The 20,394-nt window shown below is 39.4% G+C and overlaps 1 pseudogene across 1 annotated transcript; it reads left to right on the top strand.

Moving 5' to 3' along the window:
* The first annotated feature begins 18,528 nt into the window (after positions 1-18,528).
* On the top strand, positions 18,529-19,862 carry LOC115899173 (annotated as a pseudogene). Its single transcript, XR_004058865.1, has one exon. The product of XR_004058865.1 is annotated as a heterogeneous nuclear ribonucleoprotein C pseudogene (transcript).
* The last annotated feature ends 532 nt before the right edge of the window (positions 19,863-20,394 follow it).

The raw sequence follows: 20,394 nt of genomic DNA, 5'->3' as shown, positions 1-20,394 counted from the left end.
TAATTTTAAAATCCATCCATGTGAGTATTTTCATCAACAGTTAATGCCTTGTAATTGCTGAGTAGTATTCCTTTGTGTGGCTATACCATGTCTGTTTATACATTCACTTGTTGCTGGACATTTGTGTCATTCTAGGTTTGAGCTATTTTGAATAAAGCATCATGAGCATCCACATACAGATCATTGTGTGGATATAGTGTGTAAATTCCTAGGAGTGGAAGGACTGTCCATCTGATCTGTACATGTTTAGTCTTACAGGAAACTGTTAGCCAGATTTTCAAAGGAGTTGTACCATTTTTTATTCTCACAAGTATAAAACTTGCTTTATATGTGGTATTTTCCATCTTTTTAATTTTAGCCATTCTCATGGATAAGTAATGGTATCTCATTGTTGTATTGATTGATCTCCTTGATAACTAAAGAGTTGAGCATCTTTTCATTTGCAAATTGACCTTTATGTATCTTATTTTCTGAAGTATCTACTCAAGTCTTTTCAGAAATGGTTTCATTGTGCTGTTTATCTTATCAGACTGCATTATATATACATACTACTAAAAAATCCTTTGTTGGAGATAAATATAATTTCTCCTATATTGTGGCTTCTTCTTTTTTTTTTTTTTTTTTTTTTGAGACGGAGTCTGGCTCTGTCGCCCAGGCTGGAGTGCAGTGGCCTGATCTCAGCTCACTGCAAGCTCCGCTTCCCAGGTTTAAGCCATTCTCCTGCCTCAGCCTCCCCAGTAGCTGGGACTACAGGCGCCCGACACCTCGCCCAGCTAGATTTTTTGTATTTTTTTTAGTAGAGACGGGGTTTCACCGTGTTAGCCAGGATGGTCTCAATCTCCTGACCTTGTGATCCGCCAGTCTCGGCCTCCCAAAGTGCTGGGATTACAGGCGTGAGCCACCGTGCCCAGCCTGTGGCTTCTTTTTATGTTCTCTGAATGTTACCTGTTTTGAAGATAAAGATAGATAATCATCAAAAGGTGATTATGTATATATACATATAACTATGTTCTTGTCTAAGAATCATTTATTACACATATATGTAAGGATCTATTTCTGAATTCTCTTTTGTCTTATATTGATATATGTTCTATTTTTTCAACAATACACATTATCTTGATTTCCATAGCTGTATAGTAAATCTGGAAATAGGGAGTGAATACCTTCACCATTGTTCTTTTATAATATTGCTCTCTTATTATTATTGATCATTGACATTTTCATACAAATCAGCTTATAAATTTCTACCTAATTGCCTGTTGGAATTTTTGTTAGAATTGCATTGCATCTGGAGATCAATTTGGGTAGAACTGACTTTTTAACTATAACAGCTCTTCTGATTCATGACAAGGTTTATCTCCCCACTAATTTAGTTTATATATATATATATATAATTTCTCAAAGCAGTGTTTTGTAGTTTTCAGTGTAGTGGCCTTACATAAATTTTGTTGAATTTGTTTCTAAGCACATCATGTATTCAGATGTTACTTTAAATGAAATTGTATTTTTATTTTTATTTTTATTTTTTTTTTTTTTTATTTTTATTTTTTTTATTTTCATTTCATTGATCTTTTTTATTTTTTTTTTTTTTATTATTATACTTTAAGTTCTAGGGTACATGTGCATAACGTGCAGGTTTGTTACATATGTAAACTTATGCCATGTTGGTGTGCTGCACCCATCAACTCGTCAGCACCCATCAATTCATCATTTATATCATGTATAACTCCCCAATGCAATCCCTCCCTCCTCCCCCCTCCCCCCTCCCCATGATAGACCCCAGTGTGTGATGTTCCCCTTCCCGAGTCCAAGTGATCTCATTGTTCAGTTCCCACCTATGAGTGAGAACATGCGGTGTTTGGTTTTCTCTTCTTGTGATAGTTTGCTAAGAATGATGGTTTCCAGCTGCATCCATGTCCCAAATTGTATTTTTATTTTATTTTCCAAACACTCATTGCTAATATACAGAAATACAACAGACTATTTATATTAAACTTTCATTCTGCAACATTGCCAAATTCACTTAATAGTTTTGGTAGATTTTTGTAGATTTCTGGAATTGTTTACATACATAATCATGATCTGTGAAGAAAGATAGCTTCAATTCTTTCTTTTCAATCTTTGCAATGTTTCTATTTATTTACTGTTCTTACTTTATCGCATTGCATAATATCTCTAGTATAATGCTGGATTGAAGAGTAACAGCAGATATTCCACGTTTTTCTCTATTTAATAGAAAGCATTCAATCTTATTAATGTTACCTGTGGGTTTTTCAAATCTGCCCTTAGCAGGGTTGGAAGTGTTGCCTTCTGTTCTTATCAAGCTGAGAGTTTGTTTTTTTTAAATCCTGAAAAAAGTTTTCAATTTGCCAAATTCTTTTTCTGTGTATGTCAAGGTAATCACATGGTTTTTCTCTTTTGTCCTGATAATATACAGAATTATATCAGTTTTTTAAATATAAAAAGATTTATTAAATCAAGCTATGGCAGTTTTAAAATAATATTTTAAACTTTTAGCAATTATATTGAGATATAACTTACATGCAAAAAACTGCACATAATTAAAGTGTATAATTTAAAAAGTTTGAAGATAGTATACATCTGCAATCAGGATAGTAAATATATACAGGCATGGTGGCTCATGCTTGTAATCCCAGCACTTTGGGAGGCCAAGGCAGGTGGATAGATTGAGCTCAGGAGTTCAAGACCAGCATGGGAAACGTGGTGAAACCCCATTTCTAAAAAATATACAAAAATTGGGCAGGCATGGTGGTATGTGCTTGTAGTCCCAGCTACTTGGGAGGCTGAGTTTGGATGAAGACTTGAGCCCAGGAGACAGAGGTTGCAGTGAGCCAAGAATGTGCCACTGCACTCCAGTCTGAGTGACAGAACCAGACCCTATCTCAAAAAAAAAAAAAGATAGTGGATATATATCTACCACTTCCAAAGTGTCCTTGCATCACTAATAATTCCTCCCTCACTTTTCTACCCCACCTCAGACAACTACTGGTTGGCTTTCTATCATAATAGATTAAGTTTTCTATAAATAGAATTATACACTATGTAAATTATTTTGGTTTGATTTGTTAATTCAGAATAATTATTTTGAGATGTAGCCATGTTGTCACGTGTATTAATAGATCACTCTGCTATACTAATATTCCATGTGATGAATATATCACAATTTATTTTATTTATTCATCTGTTCATGGATTTGGATGGCTTCTGGTTATAAAACTAAAGCTTTTATCAATGAATCTGTATGGACATATCCTTTCCTTTCATTTGGGTGAAATAGCAGTATCGTGTGGTAGGTACAGATTTACTATTTTAAGAAGCTGCCAAACTGTTTATAACGTGCTTGTAAAATTTCACATTCCCATCAGCAGTGTATGAGAGTTTTTGTTTCCATACATCTTTGTCAATATGTGGAATGGTGATTCGTTCAACTTTAGTCATTTTACTTGGTATATAGTGGTTTAAATTTGCACTTGCCTAATGACTAATGATATTGAATACCTTGTCATATTGTTACGTGCCTTCCATATATCTTCTTTGCTGAATATCTCTACAAATCTTTTATTCACTTGAAAACTTGATTGTCTCTTTATTAATAAAATTTGAGAGTTCCCTTAGTGTTGCAGACAGAGGTCCTTTATCTGATCTATATTTTCCAAATATTTTCTCCTTAAATATGGCTTGTCTTTTCTTTCTCTTACCAATGTCTTTGAGGAGCAATTTTTTAAAGTGTTATTGAAGTGTAATTCATTGTTTTGTTCTTTTACCAGTTCTTAGGGGGAATGCTTCCAGCTTTTGCCCATTCCATATGATGCTGGCTGTGGGTTTGTCATAGATAGCTCTTATTATTTTGAAGTATGTTCCTTTGGTGTGTAGTTTGTTGGGAGTTTTTTTAAACATGAAGTGATGTTGAATTTTATCAAAAGCCTTTTCTGCAACTATTGAGATAATCATGTTATCAGTTTTAGTTCAATTTGTGTGATGAATCGTGTAATGTATGTTGAAACATCTTGCATCCCAGGAATGAAGCCTACATGCTCATGGTGCATTGGCTTTTTGATGTGCTGCCGGGTTGGATTTGCTAGTATTTTGTTGAGGAGTTTTGTGTCTATGTTCATCAGGCATATTGGCCTGAAGTTTTCTTTTTATGTTGTATGTCTCTGCCAGGTTTTTGAATCAGAATGATGCTGGCCTCCTAATATGAGTTAGGGTGGAGTCCTTCCTCCTCAAGTTTTTGCAATAATTTCAGTAGAATTATTACCAGCTCTTCATTATAGAAGAATTTAGCAATGAATCCACCTGTTCCAGGCCTTTTTCTGGTTGGTTGACTTTTTATTACCAATTCAATTTCAAAACTCCTTATGGTCTGTTCCAGGATTTCAGTTTTCTCCTAGTTCAATCTTGGGAGAATGTATGTTTCCAGGAATTTACTCATTTCTTCTAGTTTTGTTTTCTGGATTTGTTGAGCTTTTGTATGTACTTTCACATCTCAATTTTATTCAGTTCAGCTCTGATTTTGGTTTTCCTTTCTTGTGCTAGCTTTGGGGTTGGTTTGCTTTTCTTTTTCTAGTTCCCCTTGGTCTAATGTTAGGTTGTTAATTTTTTTCTTTGATTTTTTTCAGCACAGAGTTGTTGATTCATAGATTTTTCATTTGAGCTCTTTCTAACTTCTACAAGAATGCCCACTTTTACCATTCCTATTCAACATGGTACTGGGAGTCCTAGCCAGAGCAATCAGGCAAATGAATGAAATAAAAGGCATTGAAATACAAACAGAGAAAGTCAAACTATCTCTCTTTGTTGATGATTTAATTCTATACCAAGAACACCCCATTTTTTTGCCCAAGACTATCCTTTCCTCATTGGGTGTTACTGGGGTCACGGTCAAATGTAGTTGACTGAATGTCTTTGCTCAAAGGCTCCTAGAAATGCTAAGCAACTTCAGTAAAGTTTCAGGATATAAAATCAATGTACAAAAGTAGTAGCATTTCTATACACCAGTAACAGCCAAGCTGGGAGCCAAATCAAGGATGCAATCCCATTCAAAATAGCCACAAAGAGAATAAAATGCCTAGGAATACAGCTAACCAGGGAGGTGAAAAATCTCTACAACAAGAATTGTAAAACACTGTGGAAGGAAATCAGAGACAAGACAAACATATAGAAAAACATACCATGCTCCTAGGCGAATTAATGCAGAAACAGAAAACCAAATACTGCACGTTCTCACATATAAGTAAAAACATCACTTGTGATGCACATTTAAGTTGTTTCCATATCTTGGCTATTGTGAATAATGCTGCAATGGATATGGGAGCGCAGATATCTCTAGTAGGTGCTGATCTCATTTCTTTTGGATATATACTCAGAAGAGGGATTGCTGGGTCATATTTTTAAATTTTTGAGAAAACTCCATGCTCTTCTCCATAAGGACTGTACCAGTTTACATTTCTACCACCAGTGTACAAGTGTTTCCTTTTCTACACACCCTTGCCAACATTTCTCCTTTGTCTTTTATACAGTTGCCAACCTAACAAGTGTGAGGTGATATCATGATTTTGACTTGTATTTCCCTGATGATTAGTGATATTGAGCAACTTTTCATATACGTGATGCCCATCTGTTTGCTCTCTTTGGAGAAATATCTATTCAGGTCCTTTGCCCATTTTTTATTTATTCGGTGATTGAGTTCTACGAATTCCTTATATTTTGGATTTAACCTCCTTAACAGATACATGGCTTGCAAATATTTTCTCCAAATCCACAGGCTGCCTTTTTATGTTGTTGATTGTTTCCTTTGCTGTGCAGAAGCTATTTGGTTTGATGTGGTCCCTTTTTTTTTGGTGGAGTTTCATTCTTGTTGCCCAGGCTGGGGTGCAATGGCGCGATCTTGGCTTGCTGCTACCTCCACTTTCTGGGTTCAAGCGATTCTCCTGCCTCAGCCTCCTGAGTAGCTGGGATTACAGGCTTCCGCCACCACGCCTGGCTAATTTTTTGTATTTTCAGTAGAGATGGGGTTTTGTCATATTGGCCAGGCTGGTCTCATACTTCTGACCTCAGGTGATCTGCCTGCCTCGGTCTCCCAAAGTGCTGGGATTACAGGTGTGAGCCACCGCGCCCAGCTGGTCCCATTTGTTTGTTTTTGCTTTTGGTGGCCTATCCCCTGCAACCCCCACCCCACCCCGCAAAACAAAGGCATCACCAAGACCAATGTCAAGGAGCCTTTCCCCTTTGTTTTCTTCTTGGAGTTTCATGATTTTAAGTCTTACACATAAGTATTTAATCCATTTTGAGTTGATTTTTGTGTGTTTTGTATGCGAGTCCAATTTCATTCTTTTGCATGTGGATACCCAATTTTCCTAACACCGTTTATTGAAGAGACTATCTTTTCCTCATTGTGTGTTATTGGGGGCACGGTCAAAAAGTAGTTGACTTTATGTACTTGAGTTTATTTCTGGGCTATCTATTCTGTTCCTGGTCGATGTGTCTATTTTAATGCCCGTCCCATACAGTCTTGATTACTATAGCTTTGTAATATAATTTGAAACTAGCTGGTATGATCCCTTCAACTCTGCTTTTCTTTCTCAGGACTGCTGTGTCTATTCTGGTTTTTTGGTGGTTCCATACAAATTTAGAGTTTGTTTTTTTCTATTTCTGTGAAAAGTGCTATTGGAATTTTGATACAGATTGTCTTGAATTTGTAGATCACTTTAGGGCAGTATGAACATTTTAACAATATTTATTCTTCCATGCCATAAACATGGGGTATCTTTCCATTTACTTGTACCTTCAATTTCTTTTAACAATGTTTTATAATTTTCAGTGGATAGATCTTTGCCTCCTTGGTGAAACTTATTTTTTATTTTTTTGAGATGGAGTCTCGCTCTGTCGCCCAGGCTGGAGTGCAGTGGCCCGATCTCAGCTCACTGCAAGCTCCTCCTCCCGGGTTTACGCCATTCTCCTGCCTCAGTCTCCCGAGGAGCTGGGATTACAGGCGCCTGCCACCTCGCCCGGCTAGTTTTTTGTATTTTTTTAGTAGAGACGGGGTTTCACCGTGTTAGCCAGGATGGTCTGGATCTCCTGACCTCGTGATCCGCCCGTCTCAGCCTCCCAAAGTGCTGGGATTATAGGCTTGATCCACCGAGCCCGGCCGGTTAAACTTATTGATGATTTTGCTCTTTTTGATATTATCATAAATAGGATTTAAAATTTTTTATTGAATAGGTCACTATTGGTGTACAGAAATGCAACTGATTTTTATTAGTTGATTTTATATCCTACAACTTTACTGAATTCATTTATTAGTTCTAACAGGGCTTTCTTGCAGAGTCTTTAGAGGTTTCTACATATAGGATCATATTATCTGCAAACAGGGATAACTTCATTTCTTCCTTTCCAATTTGAATGCCTTTTAATTTCTTTTTCTTTCTTGGTTGCTTTTGTTAGTACTTCTAGTACTATGTCTAATAGAAGTGGTGAGTCTGGGCATCTTTTGACTTGGACTGGATCTTAGAGGAAAAGCTTTCAGTTTTTCTTGATTGAGTATCATGTTAGCTGTGGGCTTCTCATAAGTGGCCTTTACGATGTTGAAGAAATTTTCATCTATGCCTTATTTGTTGAGTGCTTTTCTCATGAAAGGATGTTGAGGTTTGTCAACTGCTTTCTCTGGATCTACTGAGGTGATCATGTGGTTTTCATCTTTCATTCTGTACCACATTGATTTGCATATACTACACCAAACTTACACCCCAGGGATAAATTCCACTTGGTTAAGACATATATTCTTTTTGACGTGTTATTGAATTTGGGTTGGTAGTATTTTATTGAGGAATTTTGCATCTATGTTCATCAGAGATATTGACCTGTAGTTTTCTTTTCTTCTGGTGTCTTTGGCTTTGCTATCAGAGTGATGCTGGCTTCATAAAATGATTTTGGAAGTATTCTCTCTACCTCTATTTTTGAGACGAGCTTAAGAATAAATGGCATTAATTCTTTTTTGAATGTTTAGTAGAGTTCAACTGTGAAGCCATTTGGTACTGAGTCCTGGTCCTGGCTTTTGTTTTTTGGGTGGTTTATAGTTACTACTTCAATCTTTGTATTTGTTATTGGTCTGTTCAGGCTTTCTATTATTTCTTGATTGAATCTGTGTAGGTTGTATGTGTCTAGGAATGTATCCATTTTCTCTAGGTTATCCAATTTGTTGCTATTGTTTATAATAGTTCCTTATGATACTTTTTATTTATGACACATCTGCTGAAATACCTCCACTTCATTTCTGATGCTATTTATTTGGCTCTTCTCTTTTTTTCTTAGTCTAGTGAAAAGTTTGTCAATTTTATTTTTTCAAAAAATTAACTCAGTTTTGTCAATTTTTCTAGTTTTTCTATTCTTTGGTTGATTTGTTCCTGCTTTGATTTTTATTATTTCCTTCCTTTTGCTAACTGTATTTCACTATTTTCCTAGTTATTTGAGGTATAATGTTAGGTTACTTATTAGAGACCCTCTTTCTTAATGTGGCTTTCTCTTTCTTTCTTCCTTTCTCTCTCTCTCTCTTTCTTTCTTTTTCTTTCTTTCTTTCTCTTTCTTTTCTTTTTCTTTCTCTCTTTCTTCTCTCTCTCTCTCCCCCCTTCCCTCCCCTCCCTCCCTCCCTGCCTTCGTCCTTCCTGCCCTTCCTTTCTCCCTTCCTTTCTTCCTTCCTTCCTTCCTTCCTTCCTTCCTTCCTTCCTTCCTTCCTCCCTCCCTCCCTCCCTCCCTCCCTCCTTTCCTTCCTTCCTTCTTTCCTTCCTTCTTTCCTTCACAGGATCTCACTCCATTGCACAGGCTGGAGTGCAGTGGCATGATCTTGGCTCACTGCAACTTCTACCTCCTTGGTTCAAGAAATTCTCCTGCCTCAGCCTCCCTGAGTAGCTGGGATTACACGTGCATGCCACCATGCTGGGCTAATTTTTGTACATTTTGGTAGAGATGGGGTTTCACCATGTTGGTCAGGGTGGTCTCGAACTCCTGACCTCAAGTGATCTGCCTACCTTGGCCTCCCCAAAGTGCTGGGATTACATGCATGAGCCATTGTGCCCAGCCAAGGTAGGCATTTATCATTATAAACTTGCCTCTTAAAGCTGCTTTTGCTGTTTCCAAAGGTTCCATTATGTTTGTTTTCATTTTTGTTTGTCTCAAGATATTTTTAAATTCCCTTTTGATTTGTTCTTTGACCCATCAGCTGTTCAAAAGCATGTTATTTAATTTCCACTTATATGTGAAATTTTCCAGTTTTCCTTCTGTAGATTTTTGGTTTCATACTATTGTGGTCCAGAAAAATACTTGATGTGATTTCAATCATCATAAATGTGTTTATGATCTACTTTTCATTAATGTTTTAATTGATGTATAGTAGTTGTACATATTTTGGGGGTATGTGTGGTAATTTGATAAATGTATATAATGTGTAATGACCAAATTAGGGTAATTAGGATATCTATCACCTCAAACTTTTATCTTTTGTGTTACACACATTCCAATTCTTTTCTTATAGCTATTTTTAAAAATATACAATAAATTATTGTTAACAGTAGTCTCCCTACTGCACTATTGAACACTAGAACTTATTTCTTCAACCTAACTGTATGGCACAACCTAACCTAACCTAATGTACCCATTAACCAACTTCTACCCTCTCCCCACTCTTGTTCCCAGCCTCTGATACACTCTAATTTTTATATATGGCATGACACGTGAATCTGATTTTTACTTATTTTTATATGCACATAGATGTCATGTCCATTTGTTTAAAAGAAAATCCTCTACCATTTGTTGAAAGTTTATACATTTTTAAATATTTTTCTTTTTCATGTTTGTCAAATATCTTTTTCTCCATATATGCATCGGTTTATTTTTGGACTGTGTATTTTGTTCCTATTTTATCAATTTTTTTTCTTTTCTTTTTTTAAGACACAGTCTCATTCTGTCACTCAGGCTGGAGTGAAGTGGTGTGATCTCCACCTCCCGGGTTCAAGCGATTCTCATGCGTCAGCCTCCCCAGTAACTGGGATTACAGGAGTGTATCACCATGCCCTGCCCGGCTTTTTGCACTTTTAGTAGAGATGAGGTTTCGCCACGTTGCCCAGGCTGGTCTCGAACTCCTGAGTTCAGGCAATCCACATAGAGGGATTGCCTCAGCCTCCCAAAGTGCTAGGACTACAGGCGTGAGATCATATCCCAGTACCATTCTGTTTTGATTACTATAACTTTATAATAATTCTTCAAATCAGGTAGAGCTAGTCCTCCAAGTTTGTTCTTCATTTTACTAGCATTTTGATTATGCTAGTTCATATTAATTTTCGAGTCAGCTGATCACTTTCTATCAACGATGCTCACTGAGATTTTGAGCGGAATTACATTGAATTTATAGATCAAATTGGGGAAAATTAACGTAACAATATTTAAGTCTCTTGACCCACGAACAAAGAATTTCTCTCTAGTTTTTAGGTATTCATTATGTTCTCTGTGAAATATTTTGTAATTTTCAGTCAGATTTATCCCTATGTATTTTATATATTTGACACTATTGTAAGTGGTATTGCTTTTTACATTTCAATTGTGCATTGGAATTACATAAAATAGAATTGATTTATGTATATTGATCTTGTATCCTGCTAGAAACAAATGCTTTTCAGATTGAAGTCACATTTGGCAGTGACAACATCTTTGTGTGTGTGTGGGGGGGTGGGTGGGGGTGGGGGTCCTGCGTATTTACCAGGTGAAAAGAATCTTTTTCATTTTACTTGGAGCTTTATCATCAGCCCAAGGAAGAGGAACGTCCCAATCTATATTAAGTTTTGAGGCTGGGCAGAGTGTGTACCTTGTGGACCAATGCATGTGTAATATTCTGTTATGTTCATCAATAGGTTTTCCTTGAGTGCTCATGCAGTTGATGAGGTTTCCCATGTGCATGTCTGTTTATCTGCAATGTTATCTCTTATTTTTAAATTTAGTATTCAATAATTTATCCCAGCATTATGTAGTATCAGGGACTTTGCGATGGTCTTCAATGATATATCTATCAAGTTATCATGAGTTTGTACTGGATGCTGACTATTCTTATTTCTGGTGTGATCTATTATAAAATGAGACCAAAAGCTTTTAAATAACTAATAATGTTGGGCTGAGGGGATTTCTTTGTGGGATACTCAAAGAAATACTTAGGAGACAGTAGATCCTATCACACTTCTGAAGTAGGAGCCCACTCACTTCAGTATGTGAGCATTAGGACCCTGATTCTGCAGTCCCCTGCTCTATCAGCTTCATTCCCTCAAGGGAGAATGAATGGCCTTTCAGTTTGTTATGTCACAGTTGACATATGTAGCACATTTGAGTACCTCTTTAGTTATTGACCTAGGTTTATATCCAATCATGTCAAGTTTGCTTGCCTGGGTGACTCACAAGGTCACATTCCCAGTGGGTCAGTTGACTGTGTCACAAAAAACAAAAGCATTCATTGGTCATTATGTATCTCTCCTAAAGTTCAACCTTGATAGGCTAAAACATGGCTCACAAACAGCTTTAAAGGTGGTTTCTTAAATGATTGTCTATGGTTTACTAAAATCTAGTTACTTAAATGAATTTATCTTATACTCCAGTTTTTTATTTCTCAATGTTCTGCCTCTATGACAGAACCCAAGAGCCAGTACAAACCTAGATTTAATTCCGCTGATTTATAACCAATCAACGTATATTACATATGAATCTGTACACTGGGTTGTCAGCCTTCTTCCTTCTTTTACCTGTTTCCTGTTGGATGTTAAGATGATATGGGCCGAAGGTGATGGCTCAAGCTTGTGATTCCAGTACTTTGGGAGGCTGAGGTGGGAGGATCACTGGAGTTCAGGAGTTTGAGACAAGCCTTGGGCAACATAGTGAGACCTCATCTTTTTTTTTTTTTTTTAAAGATGATGTAGGCCGGGCGCGGTGGCTCAAGCCTGTAATCCCAGCACTTTGGGAGGCCAAGACGGGCGGATCACGAGGTCAGGAGATCGAGACCATCCTGGCTAACACGGTGAAACCCCATCTCTACTAAAAATACAAAAAACTAGCTGGGCGAGGTGGCGGGCGCCTGTAGTCCCAGCTACTCGGGAGGCTGAGGCAGGAGAATGGCGTAAACCTGGGAGGCGGAGCTTGCAGTGAGCTGAGATCTGGCCACTGCACTCCAGTCCGGGCGACAGAGCGAGACTCCGCCTCAAAAAAAAAAAAAAAAAAAAAAAAAAAAAAAAAAAAAAAAAAGATGATGTAATGTTATTTGCCACTTTTATTAACATCCCTGGACTACAATTCTACCATTTCTTTTTTTAGAAAGCATATCTTATTATCATAAGATGTGCTTAAATCTTCATATTTGTGAGCATCATTAATATTATTAATAGTTAAAATCTATAATGGTCAATTATTTGGTTAGGTCAGAGACTAAAATCTGAAAATTAGAAATTCACTATTTCTTTCAGGTGTGTGTGTGCTATTGTGCTAATCCCTCACCTCTCTCAGAAAAGTCATTGTAGGCCCAAGCCAATAAGTAGACAGTCTGAGAAAGAATGAATGCAGATCCTAGAATAAATATGTAGTGCCCACTGAGTGGAGGAAAATTTTGCAAAAGTTGTTTTTCTACAGCTGTGCAATGTTCCTCTGAGCCAGTTCGTCTGCTGCTTCAAAGGCCCCAAATCATTTTTTCATCATCTTATGGCCATTGTCATAAACTCCATTCTGCTCCTGCCTATGTCACCTACCATGCAATCTGTTTCACTGCATGGCCCTAGAGGCACAGACATTTTTCCAGTTTTAAGTGTATTAAGGTTCTCTTGTTTCTGCAAGATAACAGAAGTTAGTGGTTCTCTCTGTTTTTTTGGTATTTAAGTCCATCATTAGGGTCAGTTGGGAAATATGTTTTCTCCAGAAGCTGTTAGATGCTGTTCAGTGCAATAATTTTTCACTTCTTACACTACAATTGATCCCATCTATGCATTATAGTTCCTAAAATCACTTTCTGAGAAGGCCCTTGATCACTTTTTTAAAATCGACAGCCCACCCAGTAGCATTATTACATCTTTTCTAGTTCTTAGAATGAACATCCTCACACTCCTTCTGCTGATGTTCCTACTAACAACATGTAATCTGTGAAATGAAACAGAGGGAGGAGACCCATGCCACTCTGTGACACTCAACTATGACAGTTGGCAGCTGGGCACTCTCTGCAGAAGATTCTCCTGAGGCTGATTGATCAGAATCCTTGGGAGGTTGAAAGCCCAGCCCTATCAGAACCACCATCACAAGGCCAGGTGTGGTGGCTCACGCTGTAATCCCAGCACTGTGGGAGGCCAAGGAGGGAAGACTGCTTGAGCCCAGGAGTTCGAGACCAGCCTGGGCAACATGGCAAGACACCATCTCAAAAAAAAAAAGAAAAGAAAAGAAAAAGAAAAACACCCCACCATTTATTATCATCTCCCTTTTACCAGAATAAGCCTGTGGGTGTTGGCTATTGATTTTCTCACAACCCAGGCTGAGCTGGGCACAGATACCCAGTGTAACCAGCACAGAGCTTTACTCACAAGGGCTCAGGAAATGCATTTGCTGAGCTCAACAAATTGACAATCCAAGTTATCTCGATAAGCACAGATTTTGCAGTTTAGAGAATTGAATACGGTAAGCAGAGGAACAAAACAGAATGTCATTTTAGTTTGTTTCTAAGAGTACAAAAATCATAATCACCAACCTCTTGGGAATCCCAAGGCAGAATTTTATTTCCAGATCCCCCAACATCCTCCCTACATACATGGAAGTTGCTTTACTCCTTTCTACCTTAGTTATTTGACCTATAATTAGAGGATAAAGTACAACATTCTAAAATGCTGGTAATACGGCAGACATATAATTCTGTTTTTGATGTGGGTGAGAGTCTTGAAGTCTGGAAAACATTTAAGTTATTAAAAGACAGATCATCATCATCACTCGCCATTAGAGAAATGCAAATCAAAACCACAATGAGATACCATGTCACACCAGTTAGAATGGCAATCATTAAAAAAAATCAGGAAACAACAGGTGCTGGAGAGGATGTGGAGAAATAGAAACACTTTTACACTGTTGGTAGGACTGTAAACTAATTCAACCATTGTGGAAAACAGTGTGGTGATTCCTCAAGGATCTAGAACTAGAAATACCATTTGACCCAGACATCCCATTACTGGGGATACACCCAAAGGATTATAAGTCATGTTGCTATAAAGACACATGCACACGTATGTTTATTGTGGCACTATTCACAATAGCAAAGACTTGGAATCAACCCAAATGTCCATCAGTGACAGACTGGATTAAGAAAATGTGGCACATATACACCATGGAATACTGTGCAGCCCTAAAAAAGGATGAGTTTGTGTCCTTTGTAGGGACATGGATACAGCTTGAACCCATCATTCTCAGCAAACTATCGCAAGAACAGAAAACCAAATACCGCATGTTCTCACTCATAGGTGGGAATTGAACAATGAGATCACTTGGACACAGGAAGGGGAGCATCACACACTGGGTCCTATTGTGGGGAGAGGGTAGAGGGGAGAGATAGCATTAGGTGATATACCTAATGTAAATGATGAGTTAATGGGTGCAGCACACCATCATGGCACATGTATATATATGTAACAAACCTGTACGTTGTAGACATGTACCCTAGAACTTAAAGTGTAATTAAAAAAAAAAAGATCATCACTGATCATTATGGCAAGGAAAAATTTAGCAGACTTATTAAACTTACCTCTGTGAGGAGGGGCCAAGATGGCCGACTAGAAGCAGCTCTGGTCTGCAGCTGCTGGTGAGAGGAAGGAGGAAGGTGGGTGATTTCTGCATTTCCAACTGAGATACCCAGTTCTTCTCATTGGGACTGACTAGATGGTTGGCATGACCCACAGAGAGTGAGAAGAAGCAGGGTATTGCTTCACCCAGGAACTGCACAGGGCAGGGGGACCTCCCTCTCCAGCCAAGGGAAGTAGTGAGGGACAGTGCTACCCACCAAGGGTACTAAGCTTTTCCCACAGATTTTTGCAATCCGCAGATCAGGAGATGCCCTCGGGAGCCTACATCACCAGGGCCTCAAACACAAAACTGGGTCTCAAACACAAAACTGGGCAGACCAATGACAGCTGCTTTTGTTGGTGGCTGTTTGGGCAGGTGCTGAGCTGCAGGAGTTTTTTGTTTGTTTGTTTGTTTGTGTTTTTTTTTGAGATGGAGTCTCGCTCTGTTGCCCAGGCTGGAGTGCAGTGGTGCAATCTTGGCTCACTGCAAGTCTGCCTCCCAGGTTCACACCATTCTCCTGCCTCAGTCTCCCAAATAGCTGGGACTACAAGTGCCCGCCACCACGCCTGGCTAATTTTTGTATTTTTAGTAGAGACGGGGTTTCACCGTGTTAGCCAGGATGGTCTGGATCTCCTGACCTCGTGATCCACCCGCCTCGGCCTCCCAAAGTGCTTTGATTACAAGCGTGAGTCACGGCGCTCAGCCCAGGAGTTCTTACACACTCCAGCAGCACCCAGAACTCCAGTGAGGCAGAAGAAATGTCCACTTTTGTGGAAAGGGGGCTGTAGCCAGGGAGTCAAGTGGTCTCGCTCAGAGGGTCCCACTCCCACAGAGCCCCACAGGCTAAGATCCACTGGCTTGAAATCCTCGCTGACGTCAGAGCAGTCTGGAGTCCGCCTGGGACAACTCAATTCCCAGGGGAGGGGTGACCATCATTACTAAGGCTTTAGTTGGAGGTTTTCCCCTCACAGTGCTAAGGAGACTAGGAGGTTTGGACTGGGTGGAATTCCCCCACAACGCAGCAAAGTGGCTGTTGCAGATCATGGCCAGACTGCTTCCTAGGTGGGACCCAAAGCCATCCCTCCTCACCGGGCAGGGCATCCCTGCAGGAATTCCAGCAGCTACAGTCAGGGGTTTACAGACAGAACTCTTATCTCCCTGGGACAGAGCACCTGGTGGGAGGGGCAGCCATGGTCTCAGGTTCAGCAGACTTAATCTTTCCTGCCTACTGGTTCTGAAGAGACCACCTGATCCCAATGAGGGCTACTCCTCCAGTACAGCACACCAGCTCTGCTAAGACACAGTCAGTCTGCCTCCCTAAGCAGGTCCCCGATCCAATCCCGTGCTTCTTGACTGGGTTAGACCTCCCATTAGGGGTCTCCAGACACCTCATGCAGGAGAGTTCTAGCTGACAGCAATCAGGTCAAGGCCACTCTGGGAAGAAGCTTCTGGAGGAAGGAGCAGACAGCAATCTTTGCTGTTCTGCAGCCTCCACTGCTGATACCCAGGTAAACAGGGTCTGGAGTGGACCCCCAGCAAACTGCAGCAGACCTGCAGAAGAGAGGCCTGACTGTTAGAAGATAAACAAACAGAAAGTAACAACAACAACAACATCAACACAAAAGACCCCACAAAAACCACATCCAAAGGTCAACAGCCTCAAAGATCACAGGTAGACAAAACCATGAAGATGAGGAAAAAACAATGCAAAAACACTGAAAATTTAAAAAGCCAGAATGCCTCTTTTGTTCCAAATGATCTCAACCCTTCTCCAGTAAGGGCACAGAACAGGGCTGAAGCTGAGACTGATTAACTGACAGAAGTAGGTTCCTGAAAGTGGGTAATAATTAATTTCACTGAGCCAAAGGATTATGTTCTAACCCAATACAAGAAGTTAAGAACCATCATAAAAGATTACAGGAGGTATTAACTAAAATAACCAGTATAGAAATGAACATAAACGACCTGATGAAGCTGAAAAATACAGCACAAGAACTTCATGATGCAAACACAAGTATCAGTAGCCAAAGCAACCAAGTGGAAGAGAAGATATCAGACCTTGAAGACTATCTTGCTGAAATAAGGGAGGCAGACAAAATTAGAGAATAAGGAATGAAAAGAAACAAGCAAAACCTATGAGAACTATGGTCCTATGTAAAAAGACTGAACCTATGACTGGAGTACCTGAAAGAGTTGGGGACAATGGAACCAAGTTGGAAAACACACTTCAGGATATCATCCAGGAGAACTTCCCCAACCTGGAAAGACAAGCCAATATTCAAAATCAGGAAATCCAGAGAACCCCAATAAGATACTCCACAAAAAGATCTACCCCAAGGCACATAATAATCAGGTTCTCCAAGGTTGAAATGAAGGAAAAAGTGTTAAGGGCAGCCAGAGAGAAAGGCCAGGTCACGTACAAAGGGAAGCCCATCAGACTAACAGCGGACCTCTCAGCATAAACTTTACAAGCCAGACAAGACTGGGGGCCAATATTCAACATTCTTAAAGAAAAGAAATGCCAACCCAGAATTTCATATCAGACCAAACTAATCTTCATAAGCAAAGGAGAAATAAAATCTTTTTTAGACAAGAAAATGCTAAGGGATTTCGTCACCACCCGGTCTGCCTTGCAAGAGCTCCTGAAGGAAGCACTAAACATGGATCGGAAAATCACCTGCAAAAACACACTGAAGTACACAGACCAGTGACATGATGAAACAACTACATTGACAAGTCTCCAAAATTAACCAGCCAGTATCATGATGACAGGTTCAAATTCACACATAACAACATTAACCTTAAATGTAAATGAGCTAAATGCCCCAATTAAAAGACACAGAATGGCAAGCTGAATACAAAGCCAAGAGCCATTCGGTATGCTGTATTCAAGAGATATATCTCATGTGCAAAGATGCACGTAGACTCAAAGTTGAGGGATGGAGGAAAATTTACGAAGCAAATGGAAAGCAGAAAAAAAAAGACAGTGGTTGCAATCGTAGTTTCTGACAAAATAAACTTTAAATCAACGAAGGTCAAAAAAGACAAAGAAGGGCATTACATAATGGTAAAGGGATCTATTCAACAGGAAGAGCTAACTACCCGAAATATACATGCACCCAATACAGGAGCACCCGGATTCATAAAACAAGTTCTTAAAGACCTACAAGAGACTTACACCCCCACACAATTATAGTGGGAAACTTTAATACCCCACTGTCAGTATTAGACAGATTGTCAAGACAGAAAATTTACAAACATATTCAAGACTTGAACTCAGCTCTAGACCAAGTGGACCTGATAGACATCTACAGAACTCTCCACCCCAAAACAACAGAATATACATTTTTTTTTTTTTTTGGTGTCACATGGCACTTAATCTCAAATTGGTCACATAATTGGAAGTAAAACACTCCTCATCAAATGCAAAAAGAACTGAAATAATAACAGTCTCTCAGACCACAGTGCAATCAAATTAGAACTCAAGATTAAGAAGCCCACTCAAAACCACACGACTACATGGAAATTGAACAACCTGCTCCTGAATGACTCCTGTGTGTATAATGAAATTAAATCAGAAATCAGGAAGTTCTTTGAAACCAATAGGAACAAAGAGACAATGTACCAGAATCTCTGGGGTGCAGCAAAACCAGTGTTAAGAGAGAAATTTATGGCCATTTTGTGAAGAGACGAAGACTGAGCGGTTGTGTCCGCGTTGCCGACCTCGACCAGCAGTCGGTTTCTCCACGCAGAATCCGGGAGTAGGAGACTCAGAATCGAATCTCTTCTCCCTCCCCCCTCCTGTTTTCAGCTTTGTGAGAAACCTTATCATCAAACACAATGGCCAGCAACGTTACCAACAAGACAGATCCTCGCTCCATGAACTCCCGTGTGTTCATTGGGAATCTCAACACTCTTGTGGTCAAGAAATCTGATGTGGAGGCAATCTTTTCGAAGTACGGCAAAATTGTGGGCTGCTCTGTTCATAAGGGCTTTGCCTTCGTTCAATATGTTAATGAGAGAAATGCCCGGGCTGCTGTAGCAGGAGAGGATGGCAGAATGATTGCTGGCCAGGTTCTAGATATTAACCTGGCTGCAGAGCCAAAAGTGAACCGAGGAAAAGCAGGTGTGAAACGATCTGCAGCGGAGATGTACGGCTCCTCTTTTGACTTGGACTATGACTTTCAACGGGACTATTATGATAGGATGTACAGTTACCCAGCACGTGTACCTCCTCCTCCTCCTATTGCTCGCGCTGTAGTGCCCTCGAAACGCCAGCGTGTATCAGGAAACACCTCACGAAGGGGCAAAAGTGGCTTCAATTCTAAGAGTGGACAGCGGGGATCTTCCAAGTCTGGAAAGTTGAAAGGAGATGACCTTCAGGCCATTAAGAAGGAGTTGACCCAGATAAAACAAAAAGTGGATTCTCTCCTGGAAAACCTGGAAAAAATTGAAAAGGAACAGAGCAAACAAGCAGTAGAGATGAAGAACGATAAGTCAGAAGAGGAGCAGAGCAGCAGCTCCGTGAAGAAAGATGAGACTAATGTGAAGATGGAGTCTGAGGGGGGTGCAGATGACTCTGCTGAGGAGGGGGACCTACTGGATGATGATGATAATGAAGATCGGGGGGATGACCAGCTGGAGTTGATCAAGGATGATGAAAAAGAGGCTGAGGAAGGAGAGGATGACAGAGACAGCGCCAATGGCGAGGATGACTCTTAAGCACATAGTGGGGTTTAGAAATCTTATCCCATTATTTCTTTACCTAGGCGCTTGTCTAAGATCAAATTTTTCACCAGATCCTCTCCCCTAGTATCTTCAGCACATGCTCACTGTTCTCCCCATCCTTGTCCTTCCCATGTTCATTAATTCATATTGCCCCGCGCCTAGTCCCATTTTCACTTCCTTTGACGCTCCTAGTAGTTTTGTTAAGTCTTACCCTGTAATTTTTGCTTTTAATTTTGATACCTCTTTATGACTTAACAATAAAAAGGATGTATGGTTTTTATCAACTGTCTCCAAAATAATCTCTTGTTATGCAGGGAGTACAGTTCTATTCATTCATACATAAGTTCAGTAGTTGCTTCCCTAACTGCAAAGGCAATCTCATTTAGTTGAGTAGCTCCTGAAAGCAGCTTTGAGTTAAAGTATGTGTGTTACACCCCCACATTAGTGTGCTGTGTGGGGCAGTTCAACACAAATGTAACAATGTATTTTTGTGAATGAGAGTTGGCATGTCAAATGCATCCGCTAGAAAAATAATTAGTGTTATAGTCTTAAGATTTGTTTTCTAAAGTTGATACTGTGGGTTATTTTTGTGAACAGCCTGATGTTTGGGACCTTTTTTCCTCAAAATAAACAAGTCCTTATTAAACCAGGAATTTGGAGAAAAAAAAAAAAAAAAAAAAAAAAAAAAAAAAAAAAAAAAAAAAAAAAGAGAGAAATTTATAGCACTAAATGCCCCATCAAAAAGCTAGAAAGATCTCAAATCAACACCCTAACATTACAACTAAAAGAACTAGAGAACCAAGAGGAAACAAACCC

This window comes from Rhinopithecus roxellana, chromosome 8, assembly GCF_007565055.1.
Source record: "Rhinopithecus roxellana isolate Shanxi Qingling chromosome 8, ASM756505v1, whole genome shotgun sequence".
Lineage (NCBI taxonomy): Eukaryota > Metazoa > Chordata > Mammalia > Primates > Cercopithecidae > Rhinopithecus > Rhinopithecus roxellana.
Note: the sequence above shows the minus strand (reverse complement) of the source record. Positions and strands in the feature narration are given on the sequence as shown.